Genomic DNA, 16654 nt, shown 5'->3' on the forward strand with positions numbered 1-16654 from the left:
GTCCGACTCTGTGTGACCCAATGGACAGCAGCCCACCAGGCTCCCCCGTCCCTGGGATTCTCCAGGCAAGAATACTGAAGTGGGTTGCCATTTCCTTCTCCAATGCATGAAAGTGAAAAGTGAAAGTGAAGTCGCTCAGTTGTGTCTGACCCTCAGCGACCCCATGGACTGCGGTCTTCCAGGCTCCTCCGTCCATGGGATTTTCCAGGCACGAGTACTGGAGTTGGGTGCCATTGCTGCTCCTCACCAAAATATCCCCATAGGTTTAGCATCCATCACTGGTTTTTGGCTGAAACAATCTTTATAATAATTACAAAGTAATGATATAGTTCAGTTCCAACATTCTCTCTGCATTTACCAGTTGGTCCCAATGTTCTACTGTAAGCAAGATCCCACCTACCTCTTCCACTGTTAATCTATGATTAATATGGGCTCATAAAGTCTTGTTTTCTCAGTAATTTTTTTATGCTCAGATTGTTCTAGATTTGACCAGAAAGAGCCTCTCAAGCTTGCTCCTGTGTCCTTGTAACATATCATATTTTTTAAAAACATTGTGATTTTCTAACAAAATCAAAGTCTCCAGGTTTATCTTGTACCTACCCTGCCTCAGCCTTGGAGTAAGACATTTCTCCAAGGACTTTTGATGCCTTTCAGTGGGCATATTATTAGAGATCAAGATTTATTTTGCTTCTTGACCCTTTCCACATAATGAGGAAACATATACATGTATATTTCCATATAACACACATACACAGAAATATGTGCTACGCTTAGTCACTCAGTCTAGTCCGACTCTGTGCGACCCCATGGACTGTAGCCTGCCAGGCTCCTCTGTCCATGGGGATTCTCCAGGCAAGAATACTGGAGTGGGCTGCCATACTCTCCTCCAGGGGATCTTCCCAACCCAGGGATTGAACCCAGGACTCCTGTATTGCAGACAGATTCTTCACTGTCTGAGCCACCAGAGAAGCACAGAAATACACATGTGCACCAAAACAAATATACCCATAAGATGTTTTAGAAATGATAACTCACACCAATTCCTCAAATTACTCTATCCCACAGGGTCCTCCTTGTCTCCTCTTCTGTATCTGTATGTCTTTCCTTCCAGGGTGAGAACTCCAAGTCCTAACCATATCAATACATTTACTCATTTGCTCACTCCTATATTGAATATAAAAGAGCTTCTGAATTGCTCCTTACACAACACTACTGAAAACTAATCTACTAAAGAGCACAGAATTTGTATACACTTTTCTCTTCTACTTCCCCTCCCAACATTCCGCTCTCTTCCAGACTGAGAAAGATAATTGAAAAATGTGTGCATAAAATTACTTGGATTGGCTCTTTTTTCCTCCCTCTTTTGTAAGTGTTACATATTAGTCACTCAGACCTGTCCAACTCTGCAACTCCATGGACTGTAGCCTTCCCTCCTCCAGGTGATCTTCCTGACCCAGGAATTGAATCTGTTCTCTACATTGCAGGCAGATTCTTTACCATGTGAGCCACCAGGTTATAGTAATGTTTTGAAATACAGTGCTACTGCTGCTGCTGCTGCTGCTGCTAAGTCACTTCAGTCGTGTGCGACTCTGTGCGATCCTATGGATGGAAGCCCACCAGGCTCCGCTGTCCTTGGGATTCTCCAGGCAAGAACACTGGAGTGGGTTGCCATTTCCTTCTCCATGAAATATACTAGTTTTATTTGTTTCCATTTTCTTTCAGTTTTGGTTAGGTTTTGTCCCCCTCTTAATCTTACTAATTTTATGTGGTTTTTTTTATTTTTTATTTTATTTTTAAACTTTACAATATTGTATTAGTTTTACCAAATATCGAAATGAATCTGCCACAGGTATACATGTGTTCCCCATCCTGAACCCTCCTTTCTCCTCCCTCCCCATACCATCCCTCTGGGTCATCCCAGTGCACCAGCCCCAAGCATCCATATGCAGTCAACTAACATACTTTCAAAGTCAAAACTCTATGAAAAAGATATACATAGACTCTCCTGTGTCCCTTTCACTCAACTCTGAAGTTGTAGGTACTCAACTCTAACACTCAGTGGAAATGATGTCTGGTTGTGGATGTGTCTGGTAGTGAAAGTAAAGTCCAATGCTATAAAGAACAATATTGCATAGGAACCTGGAATGTTTGATCCATGATTGAAGATAAATGGGATGTGGTCAAACAGGAGACAGCAAGAGTGAACGACATTTTAGGAATCAGTGAACTAAAATGAATAGGAATGGATGAACTTAGTTCAGATGGCCATTATATCTACTATTGTGGGAAAGAATCTCTTAAAAGAAATGGAATAATTCTCATAGTCTACAAAAGAGTCTGAAATGCAGTACTTGGGTGCAATCTCAAAAACGACAGGGTGATCTCGATTCACTGACAAAGGAAATGATTCAGCATCACAGTAAACCAAGTGTATGTCCCAACCACTAATGCCAAAGAAGCTGAATGGTTCTAAGACCTACAAGACCTTCTAGAACTAAAACCCAAAAAAAGATGTCCTTGGTGGCTCAGAGGTTAAAGCATCTGCCTGCAATGGGAGAGACCCGGGTTTGATCCCTGGGTCAGAAAGATCCTGGAGAAGGAAATGGTGACCCACTCCAGTATTCTTGCCTGCAGAATCCATGGTGGGAGGAGCTTGGTAGGCTACACTCCACGGGGTCGCAAAGAGTCAGACACAACTGAATGACTTCATTTTCACTTTTCACTTTTCATCATAGGGGACTGGAATGCAAAAGTAGGAAGTCAGAGACACCTGGAGAAACAGGAAAGTCTGGCCTTAGAGTACAAACTGAAGCAGGGCAAAGGCAAATAGAGATTTGCCAAGAGAATGCACTGGTCATAGGAAACACCCTCTTCCAACAACACAAGAGATGACTCTACACATGGACATCACCAGATGGTCAACACCGAAATCAGATTGATTATATTCTTTGCAGCCGAAGATGGAAAAGCTCTATACAGTCAGCAAAAACAAGACCAGGAGCTGACTGTGGCTCAGATCATCAGCTCCTTATTGCCAAATTCAGACTTAAATTGAAGAAAGTAGGGAAAACTACTAGGCCATTCAAGTATGACCTGAATCAAATCCCTTATGATTATACAGTGGAAGTGACAAATGGATTAGAGATTAGATCTAAAAGAGTACCTGAACAACTATGGATGGAGGTTCATAACATTGTAGGAAGCAGTGACCAAAACCAACCCCAAGAAAAAGAAATGCAACAAGGCAAAATGGTTGTCTGAGGAAGCCTTACAAATAGCTGAGAAAAGAAGAGAAGTGAAAGGCACAGGAGAAAAGGAAAGATATACCTGTCTGAATGCAGAGTTCCAAAGAATAGCAAGGAGAGGTAAGACAGCCTTCCTCAGTGATCAATGCAAAGAAATAGAGGGAAACAATAGAATGGGAAAGACTACAGATCTCTTCAAGAAAATCAGAGAAACCAAGGCAACATTTCATTCAAAGATGGGCACAATAAAGGTCAGAAATGCTAAGGACTTAACAGAAGCAGAAGAGATTAAGAAGAGGTGGCAAGAATACACAGAAAGTGAAAGTGAAAGTGAAGTCGCTCAGTCATGTCTGACTCTTTGCGACCCCATGGACTGTAGCCTACCAGGCTCCTCCGTCCATGGGATTCTCCAGGCAAGGGTACTGGAGTGGGTTGCCATTTCCTTCTCCAGGGGATCTTCCCAACCCAGGGATCGAACCCAGGTCTCCCGCATTGGAGGCAGATGCTTTAACCTCTGAGCCACCAGGGAAGCCCCAGAATACACAGAAGAACTATACAAAAAAGATCTTAATGACCCGGATAACCACGATGGTGTGGTCACTAACCTAGAGCCAGACATCCTGGAGTGTGTAGTCAAGTGGGTGTTAGGAAGCATTAGTATAAACAAAGCTAGTGGAGATCATGGAATTCCAGCTGAGTTATTTTAAATCCTAAAAGATGAATCTGTTAAAGTGCTGCCCTCAATATGCCAGCAAATTTGGAAAAGTCAGCAGTAGCCACAGGACTAGAAAAGGTCAGTTTTCATTTCAATCCCAAAGAAGGGTAATGACAAAGAATGTTCACACTACTGCACAACTGCAGTTTTTCACATGCTAGCAAGGTAATGCTCATGATCCTTCAAGTTAGGTTTCAGCAGGATGTGAAAGGAGAACTTCTAGATATACAAGCTGGATTTAGAAAAGGGAGGAGCCAGAGAGCAAATTGCCAACATCCACTGGATCATCGAAGAAACAAGAGAGTTCCAGAAAAACTTCTGCTTTATTGAGTATGGTAAAGCCTTTGATTGTGTGGATCACAACAAACTGTAGAAAATTCTAAAAGAGATGGGAATACCAGACCACCTTACCTGCCTCTTGAGAAACCTCTATGCAAGTCAAGAAGCAGCAGTTAGAATCAGACATGGAACAAAAGACTGGTTTCAAAATTGGGTAATATGTACATCGAGGCTGTATGCTGTCACCCTGCTTATTTAATTTATATGCAGAGTGTACATCATACAAAACATACGGCTGGATGAAGCACAAGTGGGAGTCAAGTGTTTTGGGAGAAGTATCAATAACCTCAGATATGCAGATGATACCACCATAATGGCAGAAAGCACAGAGGAAGTAAAGAGCCTCTTGATGAAAATGAAAGAGGAGAGTGAAAAAGAAGCTGGCTTAAAATTCAACATTCAAAAAACTAAGATCATGCCATCCAGTCCCATCACTTCATGACAAATATATGGGGAAACAATGGAAACAGTTAGAGACTTTATTTTTGGGGGTTCCAAAATCACTGCAGACAGTGACTGCAACCATGAAATTAAAAGACACTTGCTCCTTGGAAGAAAAGCTATGATGAACCTAGACAGCATAATAAAAAGCAGAGACATCACTTTGCTGACAAAGGTCCAATTAGTCAAAGCTATGGTTTTTCTAGTAGTCATGTATGGACAGGAGAGTTGGACCATAAAGAAGGCTGAGCACCAAGTAATTGAAGCTTTTGAACTGCGGTGCTGGAGAAGACTCTTGAGAGTCATTGGACTGCAAAGGAGATCAAACCAGTCGATCCTAAAGGAAATCAACCCAGAATACTCATCAGAAGGACTGATGCTAAAGCTGAAATTCCAGTACTTTGGCCATCTGATGCAAAGAGCTGACTCACTGGAAAAGACCCCCGTGCTGGGAAAGACTGAAGGCAGGAGAAGAGAATGACACTGAAAGAGATGGTTGGATGATATCAGTGACTCAATGGACATGAGTTTGAGCAAACTCCAGGAGATGGAGGAGGACAGGGAAGCCTGCATGTTGCAGTCCTTGGGGTTGCAACTGTCGGACATGACTGAGCGACTGAACAACAACAACAACAAAGTTGTAGGTACTCAACTTGAACATTTTCTTTTATAATGATAAATGTAAGTGTTCACTTATTTTTCCTTCTTTTTTGCACAAAAGGTAGTATGCTCTTTTGCAGTGAGCCTTTTACACTTAAAATCTGCTGGAAATTACTCCATATTGATTCACGCAGATCTTCAACTTCATTAATGTTCACAGCTGCATTGTATTCCATTGTGTGTACTGAATGTGTGTGTGTGTGTGTGTATTAAGTTGCTTTAGTCATGTCCAACTCAGCAACTGTATGAACTGTACCCTTCCAGACTCCTCTGTCCATGGGATTCTTCAAGCAAGAATACTGGAGTGGGTTGCCATGCCCTCCTCCAGGGGATCTTCCTGAGCCAGGGATCAAACCCGCATCTCTTATGTCTCCTGCCTTGGCAGGTTGATTATTTAGCACCACCTGGGAAGCCCCTGATTAAACATAGTTTATTCAACCAATCTCCAAAATTTTCCAGTTATATACATATCATTGCAATAAATAACCTTGTGCTTCTCTATTAATTATTGTTGGAGGTTTATTTCCAGTATAAATTCCTAGAAATGGGATCACCAGGTTGAAGAGAACACCCAGGTCATTTTATTAAAGATCGTTAAATTCCCCTCAGAGGGGTTGTACCATATCGCGTGCCTTCCAGCAATGTGTTGGTGTGCCTCATGGATTCAATCAGTTCTTACAATTTCCACTGTTACCCACCCTCACCAGCAACAAAGCACCGTCATCTCTCCTATGGACTATGGCAATGGCCTCCTAACTAGTCTCTCTGTTTCAGCCTTTTCCCCCCATAATCTATTCCCAACGCAATAAAGTGATGTTTTCAAGGTGTATGTAAAATCGCTGCAGTCTGCTGAAGCCCTGCCTAGCTATCTCACTTAGAATAAATGCAGCAGTTCTCACAACAGTATCTTTGGTCCTAAATGCTCTGGATGCCAGCCCGGCTCCATCACCCCTCTGACCTCATCTGTCCCTGTTACTTTCCCTCTTTCTCCCTTTGCTTCCTCTTCTGTCTTGAACATGCCAAATGCTGACCTACATCAGAGTCTTTGCACATTTGTTTCCTTTGCCTAAAACACTCTTCCCTAAGCTACCACATCACTTTCTCTGTCATCTTCTTGAGAGTAATTTTCTTTTTTTTTCGGCTATGTCATATGGCTTGCAGGATCTTAGTTCCCTGACCAGGGATTGAACCCAGGCCCAGGCAATAAAGATGTGGAGTTCTAACTACTGGACCGCCGTGGAATTCCCTGAGGTTTTTCTTCTAATGTAACCTTCTTGCCACTCAATTTACGATTACAATCCACACATATCCCAGCAACCATCCATGTTCTCTGCTCTCCTTCATAACACTTATCACATATTTTACATACTATTTTTTTTATGTCTCCTGCTCCAACCCCACCCATTAAAATAAAAGCTCCATGAAGTCAGTGATATTACGCTGCTTTGTTCACTGAGGATTCCCAGCACCTGGAACAAGGTCTGACATACTAGAGGATCTCACGGTGTGTGTTGAGTTGAGTGACTGACTTCAATATACCATTCTCTTTAATAGATCAAATATGCAAAAAACTGAGATAATGTGACTAACGCAACTGATGAGGCAATTACCAATACATTTTCTACAAAATAAATCTTTGCTGTAGGGACTATTGTGTGCATTGTAGGATATTTAGCATTGGCTCTGGCCTCTACCTTCCCAAGTTGTGACAACCAAAAATGTCTCCAGACACTGCTAAGGGTCCCCTGGGGAGTAACATCTCTCCCAGTTGACACCCACCCATCTATACGTATGTTCCTAAAATTAAGTCATACATGCACAAAAAGAGCAGAACTTAATAATAAAGGTTTAAACAAAAAATATCACCATCATTTGGGGAGAAGATTTTCCAAGAAATACTGGGTCAAAAGTTAACCAAAACTACATCTAAGATCTGTTTAAAATAGGGTTGCCAGATAAAATACAGGATACCCAATTAAATTATAATTTCAGATAATAATTTTTTAGTCTAAGTATGTCCCATGCAATATTTCAGACACATTTACACCAAAAAATTTATCTGTTGTTTATCTGAAATTGAAATTTAACTGCAGAGTTTGATATGTTACTTGCTAAATGTGGTGACTCTATAAAATAATGAGTATATACATTGTTATCTAAAAAATACAGCTACAATATATAGAATACAGCCCAAATTCAAAGGCAAAGTTACATATGTTGATACTTTCATTTCTTAACGAGAGAAATGACTAAAAATTAACTGAAAGTTTAAACAATGAGAAAAGCACAAAATAAACTGAAAGAAAACAAAATTAGTAATCTAAAGGAATGTCTCACAGCTAAGTTAATTAAAAGAGGAACTCTTGCTCACTCTAGTTACAGCCTTGATGGTAAGACTGTAATACTTGGAGACACTGGATTCTTGGGGAGTGCTGAATACATTCTGATGACCCTACATCTACTCAGCCCTTTTCTGGGTGCCCTATCTCTGTCTTCTGTTGGTATCTTTTTTCTGTAGATATACAACCACATGTCTTTGCCGTGCTGTGTAATGTCCATCAGACTTTGTCTGCAGCCTTTGATCTTTTGACTAGAGGAAGCTCTTTAGTCACAAGTATGGGCATCACTGCATAACCTGGTGACTTCAGAAAAGGCCTACTTTGTGTCCATTTAGCTGATTTAGTTGGATCAACTGAGATTGTGATTCTTATTGTCTCTCTCCATCATTACGTCTATAGATGAGTTCAGTATTTTCAAGGCATTTCTCTCCTACATCCTTTTAGACACATTCAGGATGAGATGGTTAGATAGCACCATCAACTCAATGGACATGAGTCTGAGCAAACTCCAGGAAATAGAGAGGGACAGGGGAGCCTGGTGCAGTGCAGTCCACGGGGTTAAAAAGAGTCGGACACGACTTAGCGACTGAATGACAACAGGGAGATGGCAACACCTCCCTGAAGGCATGGGCACTCAAGACATTCACTGTAAGTGACCGGACTCCCTGAAGGGAACAACTGTATCAACCTACTTTGAGAACCAGGATGGGGACAAAGAAGTAAGGCCTATTGTGTATGATTGACTATCACCATATGGTCATTTCCCAAGCCATGTTCTTCTTATCAGTGGTGGCCCTGCTGCAAAATTTCAGTTTGAAAGAGCATTACAAGGGGAAAAAAATCCCAACCTTTATGTAGCATTTCCTAGGTAGTAAACACAGGATTTCCTGCATCCGAAATGACTTCAACCAACTGCTTGTTCCTTCGAACATGGCCTGGTGACAAATTTGGACACGGTTCCATTAAGTGCAGATAAGCTTGTTGATTGAAATCTCCTCTAGCTGAGCAAGGGGTTTGGCCACATGTGCAGAAAGTTCACAAAGCTGTCCATCCCCATGGGCCTGCGAGCTGCAGAAATGAGTTATCTCATACCGATTCCTACTTGGTCTTAGTATTTCTTGGGTTTCCATGGCCCCCCAAGGAGACTAGAGGTGCTGAATCACCTGTTTCTTCTATGAGCTCAAGAAGGCAGCGTGGAGGGTTAACACTGAGCTTTTGAACATGAGCGTTTGTGAGAGGGAAGGGGAAACTTTCCAACTCACACTCTCCACGGGAAGGAAGTGTGTTCGGTGGAGGGGCCGGAATCCCTCTCTCTTTCTCTGACATAATTCTGGTCACACCAGGATAATTTGTAAATCTGCATTAGAAGCAGTTCCTTTCCCCATTTCCCATTCCTAATAAGGTGCTTGTGATGAACTAAGTGAGTGGAATTCTCTCCCCAGACTTCAGCCCCTCTTTGTTTTAAAATCCTTTAGCGAGCTGCTGCCGGAAGCGTGTGGTTTCGTAACTCCCAAGATGCAGTGTTGGCCTGGAACACACCTGCGGTTTAGTCATCACAATGATGTTTCAAAGAGTCATAGCAACCTCTCCCATTTGCCAAAGGACAGAGGATGTATGGGATTTGGATTCTATAATATTCTATAGAAATATGGTATCCATGCCACTATGTGGAAGGCACTGGGGAGGAAACCTTTTCAGGAAAAGCCAGGTGAGTCTTGGGGTGAGGATTTGTAATATTTCCATCATGTTGCCTCAGTTGCCGTCAAATATAAATACCAGCTGTGTACCTGGACATAATCCCTCTGGCATGTCTGTGCTCATAGACCTCAAATCTGCAGCTTTAGTGAATCAGTGAATTGCTACCATTCACTTCCTTAGTCCCTTTGGGCTTGGTTGTTGAGAATCAAGAACTATCTGTTTACCCTATCTCCAAGTTTTAATGAATTTATGAAAATGAACTCATTAAAATATGGCTGTATAAATTTGCATGATTAACATTTCAGAGGCAATTTCATTTTAGAATAATAAGTATCATTTAATAAGGCTAGGCACTACAATAAGCATTTGTCATAAAACAACCCAATAAAAACCCAGTGACTCATATTTTACAGAGGAGGAAACTGAGGCTCAGGAAAAGTAAGAAAAATTTACCCAAGGGCACACAAAATTCAAACATAATATGACCAAAAAGTCTGAGACTTTACAAATATTCAATCTTAAAAATTTGCCAAAGACACTGAATTGCCCACCTAATACTTTTTTTCATTTCTATGTTGATGATGTTATTCTCTGAGATTAAACATTGAAACTAGAACAGAGCTTGAGGCCATTTTGACTCACTGTTGCAAGCGGGAATTTTCTGATGGCAGAACAGTAATCCTGGCATCTGGAGGCTGGGGAGGCATCAGGGGCTACTGTAGCGGACACGCAAGGTTCAGTTTCCTACCGTCACCTCCTCTCTCCACTGCTAACCGTCCTCTTCCATCAGTGTGGGGTCAGTCAGAAGGTTCCCACACTCCTAAATCAAAGAACGGACATGTGGCCCAAGCAAGGCACACAGAGCTGAGGAACGCCAAACCCGGTTCCAGTGACAGGCCCTGAAGAGATTGCCATTAGCTCTTGCTGTCCAGAACTCAGGAGCTTCTAGTCCTTTCTGAAGCTTAGCTCTTCAGCTTTCCCAGCAATTCTGAGAATGGGCCAGAGTCAGATTCTGCTGCTTGGAACTGAAGGATCCTACAAATGTCTAATCTGGGATGTTCAAAGGACTGAGGGGCCAGACTCTGCTTCTGCCTTAGCAAAAGGACTGTTTGAACCAAAAATTTTGCTTGTAAAGTTTGCAAAGTCTCATCTAAGCACGCTTTGTCCTTGATAGTTTAAATTGTGACCACCTAGCTCAGTTCTTGGGGCCTATAATTTTTATTTTGCAAATGGGGGCTTCCCAGGTTGTGCTAGTGATAAAAGATCTACCTGCCAATGCAGGAGACCAGGGGTCTATCCCTGGGATATCCCCTGGAGTAGGAACTAGCAACCCGCTCCAGTATTCTTGATTGGGAAATTCTGTGGGCAGAAGAGCCTAGAGGGCTACAGTTCATGGGGCCAAAAAGACTGGAACAGGACTGAGCGACTGAACACAGCACATTTTACAAATGAATATCATATGTGAAACGAATCACCAGTCCAGGTTTGATGCATGATACAGGATGCTCGGGGCTGGTGCACTGGGATGACCCGGAGGGATGGTATAGGGAGGGAGGTGGGAGGGGGGCTCAGGATGGGGAACACGTGTACACCCGTGGCGGATTCATGTTGATGTATGGCAAAAACCAATGCAATATTGTAAAGTAATTAGCCTCCAATTTAAATAAATAAATTTATATTTAAAAAATAAAAAAAAAATTGCAAAAAAAAATGAGGAGAGGGTGGCACCTTAGGAGCCCCTTTAATCTCACCATCATCTGTACACAGTCAAGACAGATGGGAACAACTGCCACCCCAACGCACCCCGCTGCCAACCCTTTCAAACTTACTTCCAAATCACGTCTGAACTTTCCTTTAAACAACTTATTATAACCAGCAAACTACGACAGCACATTCTTTGTATACACATTCAATGTTGGCAGTTCTTCTTATTTCCTACTCCATGCCTGTCAAAAGAGATCTGCTCAATAATTTCTTCTTTAGAGCTATTGAATCTGAAATTTATAAAATTTTAAGGGACTCTTTCAAATTCAAGACCAAATCTAAAGAAGTTGATCTGAATTTTTAAGCTACATTCCTCCCTATTCTTCACACTATCACTTTCCAAAAAGGCAAAAATCTAAAGCTCCTTGTGAAAAAAGAAAAACAGAGGCTCAAACCTAACTCAGTTTTTTGGCTTGAGATAAAACGTAATCTTATGTTTAGCAGTGAATATCTGGTTTTTGTGGGGGTTTTTTTGGTCAAAAATAGATTTCTCCTCTTTTCTATTTTTATAAATGAGCTAAAAAGCAATGTGAACAATTGAAGGGCATCTAAAGAGCTGTATCAGGGTTGAGAGGTTTATGGCAATGGCGGTTGGAATACAGAGTCCTCAGGACAGGAACAAATTGAATTCCAAAAGTTCAGATGGAAGTTCGTTTTTAAAACTTGAAACATATTTTCCATTGGAAATCGTATTTAAAATGATAACTGTACCCTAAAAGTTATCCTACAAAGGGCTTTCAGACTATCCTAAGGGTCCTGACACTACAGTGAGTAGCCCTGGTTCATATGGTACGGAAAGGAACTTGCTGAAACCTGACACCTCTTTCTTTACCCCTCACCCTAGCTTCCCAGCACCCTTTGCTTCCCTAGATCTCCTCTGGGGCCCTCCCTCTGGCTTATACTTCCTCTAGGTGCTACTACCCTCAGGTCACCTGCAGCAAAATTACAGCAGGGACTTATTAAAATGAAAATTACTAAGCCCTATCTCCTACACAGAAATTTCTATGAGTGGTGAATTTCTGCATTTTAACCGGCTCCCCAGGTGATCATGTTGCACACGGAGGTTTGAGAGCTGCTGCCCTGAGTGTTTTGCTTTCCAGCTGCCTGCTTTCACCTCCACCCCAAATCCAAGTTTCTGTTCACTCCCGCTCACTGCTCTCAGCTCAAGTGCAGATGATAGCAATAGATTAACGTAAGTTTATGGAGTCCTTGGGTGATGGAATCCTCAGGGTTCCTGCCCTCTTATCTACCTGTGAAAGCCCCTGATAATCATTTTTAACAACTATGTATATTTCTTTTCAGATGGAGCTAGACAATTTTGTGTGTGTGTGTGTGTGTATGGCAGGGGGCAGGAGAATTGGAATTATATACGTGGAGAGATGTTTGCCCTACTTTAAAAAAACATAATCAAATGTATTTTCCAACCTGTTAGGTATTTTGTGACAATAGAATTTCAAATTATTACTTAATATTTTAATTTTACAACAAGTTTTTTGACAAGTTTCCTATCTGTTGAACATGCGTCACCAGCACAAATAAGGCTCTGATGAATATTCTTGTATATAGTCTTTGACAGAATCTCTCCGTTTGCCCTTGGGATTCATTTCTGTAAATAGAATTCAGAGTTTCTCACTGCACACTGCCAAAATGCCCTCTGGAAGAAATCGTACCAGTTAACGTTCCCAGAGGCTGGGTGTGATAGTTCCCTTCTACCGCCAATATTGAGTCATTTCAGGATTAGGAAACTTTCAGACACTTTTCTTTTTTTAAATGAGGAATGATCCAAGCTGTGACTTCAAAGAATAGGGGGATAAGGAAGAGAGATCAACTGGAGCTGTGGGCAGAGTCCCAGAGTGTGATTCAGGAGCTGGGGCCTTGGTACCTGGACTTTGTGACTGTCAGTCTGTCTGAGTCTCTCTGTGAACCACACCCATAGGAAGGCTGAATGGATCAAAAGGCCACAAGCCAAGCAGAACCACTCACCTGGCAGTGCCTCTCCTACATTTCCAGGCAGTTAATCAGTGGTTCGCACATGTTTGGGTAAGAATAACCTTGGCAAAATTAGAATTTCCTACATCCACCCAGGGATCCCAATTCAGTCATCATGAGGTATAGAGGAAACTGTTTGGTTACGATCCCGATGTGAGTCTACCATCAGTGGCCTGGCACCTCACTTGGAGAAATATTTAACTAAAGGAGGGGAAGATCATCTCTGGAGGGCCAACCGTATAAACACAAACTTATCTCAGGAAATCATTCCAGTATTGCTCTTTCCAAGAGGAATCCATTCCGAGCAGCTTCACAATAGTATAATGATTCTTTTGCTCTGTATCAGAGGGCCCGATGTTTTTGGTACCAGGGACCAGTTTCACAGAAGGCGATTTTTCCATCGACCAAAGGCGGAGGGCAGGGGTAGAGGGCTTGAGGATGATTCAAGTGCGTTACATATACTCTGCTGCCGCTGAACTGACAGGAGGCGCAACCCAGCTGGTCATGTAAGTGATGAGGAGCAGCTGCAAATACGGATGAAGCTTCACTTGCTCGCCTGCCACTTACCTCCTGCTGTGTGGTGCGGTCTGTGGTCTGGGCGTTGGGGACCTCTGCTCTACATTAAAAGAGAGACCTATCCTTGAATGATGTGCTACTCCAACTTACCTACCTTTCGGTCCACCCCTGGGGCTCAGTGTCTTTAACTATTACAGAGGTAGCTTATCAGGTCATCTTTCCTCCTCCAGCCTCATTCCTGAGCACTAAGCTGGTTTGGTGCTGAGCAGTGCTCACCAGAAAGAAATGAGAGCAAATGCTGGCAAACACTGGTGAGAGCACAACCCTCTGGCATAAAAGCAGCTTGTGAAATAAAGGCTGTGATAGAGTCAGAGCACAGGTGCCTCCCGCCATCCCAGGAAAGAGCTCTGAGGCAAAGCACCTCAGCCTGGACAACACTGAGGAGAAAGTCTGCATTAGCATCCAGGCTTCCCATTTGCCAGTTCCAATTACCATCTCAGTGTGTGCTTGAAGGGTCTCTGTCAACACTACTTAGATCTGAATTCAAGTTCAAAGGAGATAAAAAGAGTTTGCAGATCTGAAGTACAGGCACACCTTAACCTCAGGCAAAGTAGGTGGTTACCCACAACTGTGGGCTGAATTGCATCCCTTCAAAATTCATGGGAGTCCCTTGGACAACCAGGAGATCCAACCAGTCAATCCTAAAGGCAATCAACCCTGAATATTCATTGGAAGGACTAATGCTGAAGCTGAAGCTCCAATCCTTTGGCCACCTGATGCGAAGAACCGACTCATTGGAAAAGACCCTGCTGCTGGGAAAGATTGAAGGCAGGAGGACAAGGGGATGACAGAGGATGAGATGGTTGGATGGCATCACGACTCAATGGACATGAGTTTGAGCAAGCTCCAGGAGATGGTGATGGACAGGGAAGCCTGGCATCCTGCAGTCCATGGGGGTCACAAAGATTCAGATATGACTAAGGGACTGAGCAACAACAAAATTCGTATGTGGGAGACCCCATCCCTGGCACCTCAGACTGTCTTTGAAAATACGATCTCTAAAGAGTAAGAGGTAACTGAGGTTAGATGAAGTCACTAAGGTGGGCCCTAATCCAATATGATTGGTAAGAAGAGGCGATTAGGACACAGGTGCACATGGAGAAAAGGCATGAAAACGGAGAGAGAAGACAGCTGCCTGGAAGAGGCCTCAGAATGAAATGAGTCTGCTGGGGTCTCAGACTCCTGACCTCTAAAATCAGAAGGAAAAACTGGTTCTGTCGTTTAAGTGACTGTAGTCTATAGGACTTGGTTGTGGCAATCCTGGCAAACTGATACGCTCACTATAGTATGATTCGAACAACTCTCTCTCTCCTCCTGATACCCAGAATATTCCCACGAGAGGCAGTTGGTCCTCTGGCTTTGGCTATTCAGCTTAGTAATCTCTCAACATTAAACACACACATGTAGCTCCTTCTGAGCCAGGCAGCTGGTTTACTCATCTCTATTCTCAGACTGCATATCAGAGTCTCAATCTAGTGGAATTCAACAACATTTATTAAGCACTAACTATATGCCAGACAAGCAAAGTGATAAATACTGTAAAATATAGATGTAACCCTGGTATTTGAGACACTGACTGTCTGGGGAGGGAGAATGATGCTCGGTCTAAGGGCTGTGATGGAGCGAGCTTTGGGAGCACAGAGGTGGAGATGCCGAATTTTGCTTAAGGGAGCTGAGGAGGCTCCACAGAAAAGGTGAGTTTGAAAGGATGAGTAGGAGGTTTGCAGACGAAGAAGAGGGAAATTCTGACTAAATGGAATGGTATGTGCCCAGACGCAGCAGTATCAGATCAAGTGTGTTTGGAAACGATGAGAACCTCAGCAGAGCTGGAGTATAAATAAGATTGTTGGGAGAAACTCAAAGGGCCACAGGCACCATCGCCAGGATGGTGGGCAGGACAAAACCACTATGCTGTGAGCACGTTGGCCCGGGGTCCTCCAGGCCCCTAGACTCTTTCAGCATGTCTGCAGCACGTGGATGGGCCCTGCGATTCCAGCTCTAGTGTCTGGGCTTTTAAGAATACAGGGAGGCCAGCAACAGAACCCAAGTCCCCCATTTCATCTTCCCACGCTTGGCTTTCCCTTCTGGGGAGCTGGAAAGGAGCCAAGGAAGAGAAGAGGACTGAGCTAGCCCCTAACATCTGCTCAGGAGAACATAATATCTTTATTGCTGTCTGTGTGTCCAAGGCTCAGTCAGCTTGTCAGAAACTCTGATGCTGTTCCTACTCCTTTCTGTGTGGTCACACCAGAATCTGTGTGTTTTGGCGAATATCTGATACTCTTCCTATTTATAACTATTTCCCATGTTATTCACTTATAGGGCTTCTGGAGTCCAATGTTCTGTCAAATCTCAGTTGGCTGGGAGTACGCAATAGTCATTAACACCACAGCTGGGTTTTTTTTTTCTTTTTAATAGCTTCCATGTATAGCTCAGTTGTTAAATATTCTTAGATAAGTTTAAAACTGTGTTAAAACACATATCTAGCTGGGTAAAAATGCTCATTTGTGTTAAGCGCCTTTTAAAATTAAAATACCAAAGCTAAAAATAAAAGTTCATCATTATCCAAATGGTAAAATATTCATTTTTGCCTTTTCAAGTATAGAAGAGTAAAAAGTATTTTTGAAAATGTATTTCCTGTCTGATCTAAACCAAAGCATAATCTTTGCTCAAAGTAAAAGATCCTAGGGCTCTGTGCAAAGAACCAAATACCTTTTCCCTTTCATCTCTTATGCTTCCTTATAATCCATTTCAAGAATAAGAAAGTTTGGTAGTTGCCTATTTAAGTATTGAATTTCTTTTCCATACAGAATTTTTAATACCTTATGTAAAAATTGACTAGCATATCTCTTAATTCCATAATAATCTTTGATATCATTTAGCAGCCTTTA

General features: G+C 42.4%; 1 protein-coding gene across 16 annotated transcripts in view; it reads right to left on the bottom strand.

Moving 5' to 3' along the window:
* L3HYPDH (trans-L-3-hydroxyproline dehydratase) overlaps nucleotides 1-16654 on the bottom strand; it is a 103410-nt gene that overhangs the window by 24816 nt on the left and 61940 nt on the right. For 3 of the 16 annotated variants that reach the window (XR_008699555.1, XR_008699552.1, XR_008699547.1), the window contains 2 exons: nucleotides 11267-11383; nucleotides 9766-10257 (listed from right to left, as the gene is read on the bottom strand). The exons of 11 other annotated variants lie outside the window; for them this stretch is intronic. The gene's annotated coding sequence lies outside the window, so the exon portion shown is untranslated. Of the gene's footprint in view, nucleotides 1-9765; nucleotides 10258-11266; nucleotides 11384-13442; nucleotides 13807-16654 lie in introns of those variants that run through there. 2 more of the 16 variants (XR_008699556.1, XR_008699551.1) reach the window with 2 other exon arrangements.

Source organism: Bubalus kerabau, chromosome 10 (assembly GCF_029407905.1).
Source record: "Bubalus kerabau isolate K-KA32 ecotype Philippines breed swamp buffalo chromosome 10, PCC_UOA_SB_1v2, whole genome shotgun sequence".
In the NCBI taxonomy this organism is placed as follows: domain Eukaryota; kingdom Metazoa; phylum Chordata; class Mammalia; order Artiodactyla; family Bovidae; genus Bubalus; species Bubalus kerabau.